Source organism: Onychostoma macrolepis, chromosome 17, assembly GCF_012432095.1.
Source record: "Onychostoma macrolepis isolate SWU-2019 chromosome 17, ASM1243209v1, whole genome shotgun sequence".
Taxonomy (NCBI): Eukaryota; Metazoa; Chordata; class Actinopteri; order Cypriniformes; family Cyprinidae; genus Onychostoma; species Onychostoma macrolepis.
The window spans coordinates 28,969,002-28,978,067 of NC_081171.1; the positions used below are offsets into that span (position 1 = coordinate 28,969,002).

General features: G+C 42.0%; 1 pseudogene; it reads left to right on the forward strand.

Annotated features, from left to right (window-relative positions):
• Positions 1–4,216: 4,216 nt before the first annotated feature.
• On the forward strand, positions 4,217–6,486 carry LOC131522838 (uncharacterized; annotated as a pseudogene).
• Positions 6,487–9,066: the final 2,580 nt, after the last annotated feature.

The window sequence follows — 9,066 nt, forward strand, 5'->3', positions numbered from 1 at the left end:
CTACCAGAGGCAAATAACAAACCAGGATAGACGCTAAAATATGAGAGATGATTCCGAAGGCCTTCCTTTTTTGCTGGTTCTCAATAGCTCTGCCCCTGTCGGTTTTATTGTGTCTGTCTTTCTCTGTCATTTCTACGTTATTTCGATCACCCGGTCCTGGGCTCTCCAGGGCGCAAAGAACAGAGACAGAGCAAAAAGAGGTTGTTATCACTGCAATGCAAAAAACAAAAAAGTATACATGATCTCGAAAAAAGTCCATCCTGATGGAAACGAGCCTTGAGCTGTTGCCAACTGCAATCAGCCAAGCTGCTGCTGCCAATGCAGTCCTGTACTGAATGGCCTTAAATCTCAGGAATGTTACTGGATGAATTACTGCCAGATATTGTTCAATACACATGCACATCTGGATAAGAGGTCTGAAAGTCCAGCTGAGACCAATGAGAAAGGTAGATAAGTTGTAGCTCAGTGTTGTTGAATATTTGAAATCGATGAAATCTCCAATGCACTGGATGCAAAAAATCAGCTCCAGTATAGTGATGTTCAGTGGATACACCATGTTTGGTTTAAAGTTCCCGCGGAGAAACAGCCAGAGAGACCAGCAATGCATCGGCGTTCCCACAATGAAGCACAGTACTGAAGTGAAAATAAAAACAGAAAGGCCAAAATGTTCCTGACACATGCAGAACCAACTTACATCTCCACTGATAAATGAGATTGAATTGTTGATTATAAAGGAAGAATTGCACATGGTTGTAGAGAACTGGGAACACAGAAAAAAAATGAGTTTTTCATAATATTTTATGAGCAGAAAAAACAGGTAAGTCAATTTAAACCAGGGTTCCTCAATAGGCGGCCCGCAAGAGAAAAATGTTTGGCCTGCACTAATTTCAAATAATGTGGAATGAAAATTCAAACGCAGCATCAGAAAGCAACATTAATTTACATCGTGTCTACACTGGAGGCGAGTGGCGCGGTGCTACGCAACAAAATACAATAGAACTTATTATAATCAGTGTCTAAACTGGATGAGGCGCAGTGCTGCGCGACAAATCCCCGACAGAAAACTGCTGGCTCATTCTGTTTATGACTTAGGGTAGACTGAGTACAGTAGAGACACTTTCAGATTTTTTCATCGCTACACAAAAACTAGATGCTGAAATGAAGTGATTTTTAACATGATATTTCTTTTGCTTGTGTACTAAAATATCATAAATTGATAATAGCCATAAGTAGTTTATATTTTCCACAATTAGCTCATAAACATGAGGTGCATTTTTGTCTCAACTGTACCCATATATGGTGTACAGTTGAAACAGTAGCATGGTACAGTTGAGACAACCATTCTTAATGCTCTAAACCTGGTTAACCATTTACTGCAAATGTAATAAATTACAAAATTACAGTTTTAAATAATTACAGTTTAAAAATAATTTTATTTATTTGCTTTATTTAATTCAGATTCAGTTAAACAAAATAGGATCAAATATTTAACACTCGAAAATATATAACAGTACAAATGTAAACATAACAGTAAAAATAACGATATACGTACCTGTATATTGTATAACCCTACACCTAAACTGACTTTTAGCTTGTTTCATCATGGGGACATAAAAAAGTATTCCCATAAGGTTAGAATTTACTGGTATTACTATACTTGTGGGGACATTTGGTCCCCACAATGTAGGTAATACCATTACACAAACACACATAGCCTCTGTATGCATTTTATTTTCTATGATTGAACTGTTACTGTATACAGTACATAGCAACCTATGAAGGGTGTCTCAACTGTACCCACTTTACTACCTTGTATATTTCTTAAAATGCTATGTAATCCTTTTCATGTTAGAAAATATGTCCATTAATAATAGACAGTTGAAATATCAAAAATATCATTTTTTAACAGAATTTGCGTAGCATATGTGTAAATGTGACTTTTATCCTATTATCATAGCACTGTACAACTAAACAGCATGTGAAGCAATAGGACACCAATCCGGGTACAGTTGATACACTGTGTCCCCCAACTGTACCCCACTGACATGCTCGCACATTTCTCTAGTTTATGAAAAGACCTTGCATGGCACAATATCATAAAATAGGTAAATTTTTAGAGGACAGAGTAACGTTTGCAATGATATATGTTAAGTTTAACAAACATAAAAGAATAATAAGCTATTCATTGTGGAAGGGACATGGTGAAATGAAAATCTCATCTTGGAAAACTTTTGTTTGTTTTGTTGTCAAAAGACCCGGTACTTTGGTACCAAGTCGGTACTAAAAAAATGAAAATGTCACAGTACCAGGTTTTTTTAAGTACCAGTGGTACCGAGAACCAGGTCAACCCGGCTCTTGCTACGCTATCCGAAAGGTGCGCAGATGTGCTCTCTTCATAAAAGCACTGAGACAGGGTGACATCAAAAGGAGGAAACACATCAAACTAACAAAACACTTTAAAGACCGACACCCGGAGCAAATGAAAGAGTTCAAGCAGGTAAGTTTCAATGTAATATTTAATATTTAGATCTTTTGTTATGAATATTATTCCATATTTTAATTTGAATGTCGGATTGAAATAAACATCGCCTTTATTAGCGAGTTAATCGTTAGCATAAGCACGGCTAACACTAATATAATGAGCATTAGAATGAAGTTTCGTTATTAACTATTTAATGCGCCTATAACTTTTATTAGGGTAAAAAACCATGAGGACATGATGGTATTTACTATTTTTACACACCAGAGGCTTTTAGAGGAATTGTGAATCTAAAATATGCATGTTAGAGAATGTACAAATGGTTAACAGTGTTTATGTCTGGCTTACTGTTTTTAGCTAGTTAGTTGTTATTCTTGGCTGGATAACTAGCAGGTTTTAAAACCCCTTTAAAATTAAATATGTACACAGGATTAAATTGGATTAAATGAAAGTACAGTCAAATTTTATCTCCTGTATAGACTTTACAATAAAACCATTCATTAACATGACTTCATGTTATTATCTAACATCAACATACAGTGAGTGAACAATATATTTTTACAACATTAATGATGTTTGTGAATGTTATTTAATGGAAGGAGCACTGGAGAAGAAACTGACCTGGAATGACATCTGGAAGGCACAGCCACAGCACATTAAGTTTCTTGATTCAAGCTGTCTATGATGTGCTCCCCAGCCCGGTTAACCTGTATGTCTGGGGCAAGAGTGACGTTCCAACTTGTCCTCAGTGTCCCGGGAGAGGGACCCTGGAGCACATTCTGAGTAGCTGTCCGTCAGCCCCTAGAGAGGGTCGCTATCGCTGGTGACATGACCAGGTCCTGAAGTCTGTGGCAGAGGCCATTTCCAGCGCAGTGGCCAATAGTAAATATGTCCGCAGCCAGAGGAGAACTGCTTTTGTAAAGGCTGGACAGCAACCACGATCGCAGATAACATCAGCAGCCAGCTTTCTCTTATCAGCACCAGACTGGGAACTGCGGGTTGACTTGGGTAAGCAGCTCAAGTTCCCAGATTTTTTAACATCGACCCGTTTAAGACCAGATGTGGTGCTGACATCTGCTTCATCTAAGCAGGTTCTCTTGCTGGAACTTACAGGCCCTTAGGAGGACCATATTGAAGAGGCCAATGAGCGTAATCGGCTTAAGTATCAGGAGCTCACAGAGGAGGGGTTGGAGGGCTCGCTGTGAACCCACTGAGGTGTGGTGCAGAGGCTTCGCTGCCCATTCCTTGTGCAAGAGCTTCACCCTGCTCGGTATCACAGGAGCTGTAAAGAGGAGAGCTATTAAGTCTACCACAGAAGCCGCAAAAAGAGCCTTGAGGTGGATTTGGATGAAAATGTCCGAGGAGTGGGTTAGCGCTGCTGGTACACAAGTTGGGGCCTGATCAACCCCAGCTGGGTCGCCTAAGGGAGGGTGTCTGATGTTGAAAGACCCGAAACACCCAATGATCTCAGGAAACATCACTGATGATTGTGTCCCAGTGCGTCTACCCAGTGACTCCCAGGAAAAGGCTGGGTGACAACCAAGTACAGTTTGGTGACAACTGGAGAGACAGTGACAGCCCGGAGAGACGGCCCCAGGGGCAGGAAGGGGTAGCAGCCCAACCTGCAACTTCCGTAAGGAAGCACCCAAGCAAGCTACAGATCAAGCCACTGAGAAATACCCCCAGGGATGCCCGAGAGGGAGGGAGGATGAGCACTCCATCAGGATGGAACTAACGATGACAACCTCGGAAAATGGATTATCGACTATGAAAAGCAGTTGCATCTGCGGCAAGGTCTGTAAGAACGAGAGGGGCCTAAAAATCCATCAGGCCCGGATGAAATGTTTGGTAAAGGAGATGGTAGCACAATGCACAGGATCAATGCCTGGTGAGACGCAGGAGGAGCCTGGTCCGGAAGTACCCCGACCCGGAAGTATCCCACAGAGCCCTGAGCCTCCAAGTGCCCAGCAGTCCAACTCCAAGCAGAGTAGCCCAGCAACACCAAATTAAGTGGCCTCCAGCAAAGCAGCATAAGCTGTGGCAACAGTTTGATGAGGATACATCTAGAATCATCAGTGCAACAGCTAAGGGAGGCATAGAAGGATGACTCCAGAACCTGACTTCCATCATCACAAGCTTTGCGACCGAGAGTTTTGGTGTCAGGGAGCCAAAGTCCAGAAAGCCTACCTACACCAAGAATTGCAGGGCAGATAAGATACAGCAATTTTGGAAAGAGCTGCGGATGTTGACGAAGCAGTTCAAGGCAGCAGCTGAAGAGGAAAAGCCACCTCTCGCTGAACTTCGATATACCATCAGGAAGAAGCTCATAACCCTGCGAAGGGCTGAATGGCACAGGAGACGCAGGATTGAGAGAGCTAGGAGGCAAACATCCTTTTTAGCCAACCCCTTTGGCTTTACGAAGTGGCTATTAGGGGAGAAGTGCAGCCGGCATCTGGACTGCTCTAAGGAAGAGGTAGATCACATCCTGCACGACACCCTGAGCAATCCAGACAGAGAGCAAGAGCTAGGACCGCAGACAGCTCTCCTAGATGCACCAGAACCCATAGTGCAGTTTAACATCTCAGAACCCACCTGGAAGGAAGTTCAGGAGGTGGTGACAGCAGCCAGAGCCAGTTCTACTCCAGGGCCCAGTCAAGTACCCTATAAGGTGTACAAGTGCTGCCCAGGGCTGCGCCGAATCCTTTGGAAGTTACTCAGAGTGGTTTGGCGTAGAGGGACCATCGCAGAACAGTGGAAGCAGGTAGAGGGAGTCTGGATCCCCAAGGAGGAAAATTCAGCTAAGCTGGAGCAGTTTCGATCTATCTCACTCCTAAGCGTGGAGTGTAAGATCTTCTTTAACATCCTAGCCAGATGGATAACAGACTTCCTACTGAAGAACAATTACATTGATACATCAGTACAGAAGGGTGGTATTCCTGGAGTGCCAGGGTGTCTGGAACATATGGGAGTGGTCACACAATTGATCAGGGAGTCACGAGAGGGCAATGGAGACTTAGCAGTGCTTTGGTTGGACCTTGTCAATGCATATGGGTTGATGCCCCATGAGCTGGTGAAGACCACCCTAGACCAACACCATATCCCCTGTAAAATCAAGAAGCTCATCCCGGATTACTATGGAAACTTCAGGCTGAGAGTTACATCAGGGAGTATAACATTGAACTGGCCTTGAGAAAGGGATCATAACTGGCTGTACAGTCTCTGTGATCCTTTTCGCCCTCGCCATGAATATGTTGGTGAAGGCCGCTGAGGTGGAGTGCAGAGGCCCCCTGTCTAAGTCTGGAACCCGGCAGCCCCATTAGAGCCTTCATGGGCGATCTGACAGTCACCACTACATCCAGTGCCTGGGTGCAGATGGATCCTTCAGGGCCTGGTAAAGCTAATTTCTTAGGCTAGAATGAGCTTTAAACTGACAAAATCTAGGTCAATGGTCCTGAAGAGAGGGAAAGTGGTGGATATAAGTTTTGCCTCACAGTGGATGGCGTATTAATACCATCTATCACTGAGAAACCTGTTACTAGCCTAGGCAAGGTTTTTGACTGTAGTATTCGATATACAGAGTCAGTCCAAACAACCACCAAGAGGCTCGAAGCTTGGTTGTCGGCAGTGGACAAATGTGGCCTACCTGGCAGGTTCAAGGCATGGTTATACCAGCATTGCATCTTGCCCCATATTCTTTGGCCTTTGTTGGCCATCTTCCCTTCAGCAGTCTGGAGGAGGAGTTCAAGGTCTCTCGTATAATAGAGGCACTGGTTTACCAAGGCTCCAGAGACTCCAGAGTGGTGTCAGCGGGCATTGAAGTGCGGACGGGCAGGAAGTGGAGAGTGGAAGAGGGGCTGGAGATGGCGGAGTGCCGATTGAGACACAGAGTGCTTGTGGGAATGGTGGCAGGGGGGGCGAGCAGGGCTAGGATTCATCCCGCAGCCTCGGTACGCCGAGGCATGCGGCAAGGCGCCATCTGGTCCTGCAGGAGGTCCGTGCAGGCGTAGAGGAGGTGAGGACCAGCAACCTGTATGTCTGGGGCAAGAGTGACATTCCAACTTGTCCTCGCTGTTTCGGGAGAGGGACCCTGGAGCACATTCTCAGTAGCTGCCCGTCAGCCCTTGGAGAGGGTCGCTATCGCTGGCGACATGACCAGGTCCTGAAGTCTGTGACTTTAAAGAAACTTTAAAGGCGATTTTCTCAATATTTAGATTTTTTTGCTCCATCAGATTCCAGATTTTCAAATAGTTGTATCTCGGCCAAATATTGTCCTATCATAACAAACCATACATCAATGAAAAGCTTATTTATTCAGCTTTCAGATTATGTATAAATCTCAATTTCGAAAAACTGACACTTAAGACTGGTTTTGTGGTCCAGGGTCACATTTGAGAACTTATTAAGAATTTTTCAAGAATTGCACTTAAGAACATTCTTACGAACTTCGTGTAATTGATCTTAAGAAATAAGTTAAGAAATTTCTTAAGATCAATTACACGAAGTTCGTAAGAATGTTCTTCGTGGAATTTATCTTAAGAAATTTCTTAACTTATTTCGGTCACACTTTATATTAGGTGGCCTTAACTACTATGTACTTGCATCAAAAAATAAGTACCATGTACTTATTGTGGTCATATTGTATTGCAAAACACTTTTGCTTCTATTGAGGTGGGATATGGGTGATGTTAGGGACAGATTAGGTGGTTTGGGTAGGTTTAAGGGTGGGTTAAGGTGTAAGGGATGGGTCAACAGTGTAATTATAAATGTAATTACAGAAATTAATTACAGATGTAACTACATATAGGTATTTTTAAAAATACAAGTACAATGTAAAAACATGTATGTACACAATAAGTGCATTGCACCAAATGATTAATTTAAATGTAAGTACATAGTAGTTAAGGCCACCTAATATAAAGTGGGACCCTTATTTCTTAAGAAGATTTTAGTGAATCCGGCCCCAGATTTTGTAACATCGACCCGTTTAAGACCAGACGTGGTGCTGACATCTGCTTCATCTAAGCAGGTTCTCTTGCTGGAACTTACAGGCCCTTGGGAGGACCGTATTGAAGAGGCCAATGAGCGTAAGCAGCTTAAGTATCAGGAGCTCACAGAGGAGTGCCGGAGGAGGGGTTGGAGGGCTCGCTGTGAACCCATTGAGGTGGGGTGCAGAGGCTTCACCGCCCACTCCTTGTGCAAGAGCTTCACCCTGCTCGGTATCACAGGAGCTGTAAAAAGGAGAGCTATTAAGTCTACCACAGAAGCCACAGAAAGAGCCTCGACGTTGATTTGGATGATAAGGTCCGAGGAGTGGGTTAGCGCTGCTGGGACACAAGTTGGGGCCTGATCAACCCCAGCTGGGTCGCCTGAGGGAGGGTGTCTGATGTTGAAAGACCCGGAATACCCAATGATCTCAGGAAACATCACTGATGATTGTGTCCCAGTGCATCTATGGATGTATCTATGCACAATACAAACACTTGATTATTCATGTTTGTTCATTGTGCATTAAATAATATTAACAGATTGAACTTTTGATTTCATGTATTAGTAAATTTTTTAATTAACCCTAGAAGAATAATTACTATATAACTATTGTTTATTGATAGATCATGTTATCTAACAAATAGAATCTTATTGTAAAGTGTTTTAATACTACAGTTTCCATCTATTTGATATACACTTGTCTTAAAATATATGTAATCTTATCTAAATTCATTATAAAATCTGAGGTTTGTTATTTACTGAAATGTTATATTTTAGCTGGAGTCAATGATCTAATGTTGCATTTGGTCAGCCCATTGCTTTACTTAAGTATATTATATTTTCCTTTTACAGCTGCAGGCTGAGGAAGATCATGAAGCACCAGAAAACCCTAAAACAGACAACAGTTTTCAGTTGTTTTTCAGTGGCAGCAGAAATATGACAGAAACTTTTGGGTGAAACTTAATGATACTTACTTTTTTTCATACTTTTATTACTTGTGGAAAAACTTGAAACAATTTTAAATAAGCATAAAGAAAGGCATTGGTTTTTGTACAGTTTATTTTTGTTGAACTATTAATAAAAATAATGTGTTTTTATATTAGCATGTTTTTGTGTTTTGCTTTGGTACCGAAATTGGTACCGAGAACCGTGTATTTTCACTGGTATTGGTACTGAATACACAAATTTTGGAACCGTGACAACACTACTTGAGACTATTTTAACAAAAGCAACAGTACTATAATAATTGTAATAATAATAATATATACATACATATATACATAGGTCAGTGGCCCTTGGCTAGGTATTGTTGGCAGAATTCGGCCCTCGTTGAAAAATAATTGAGGAACCCTGATTTAAACTATCAGTACAGTAGTATAATGTAGTAAGTCTGGACAGACGGACTTACCTCTGGATCAAATCTTGTAATAAATCTAGCTATTTTACTGTTAAATACAGTTTAGGAATCATGATTAAAGGCATTTTCATACCTGGTTTGATGGTACAGCCTGCAACATAAGAATTGCAACATTTGATGCCAGCAGCCACCTCATTCACTTTGTTTCATCTGTTCATAGAGAACTATAAATATACTCTCTCCT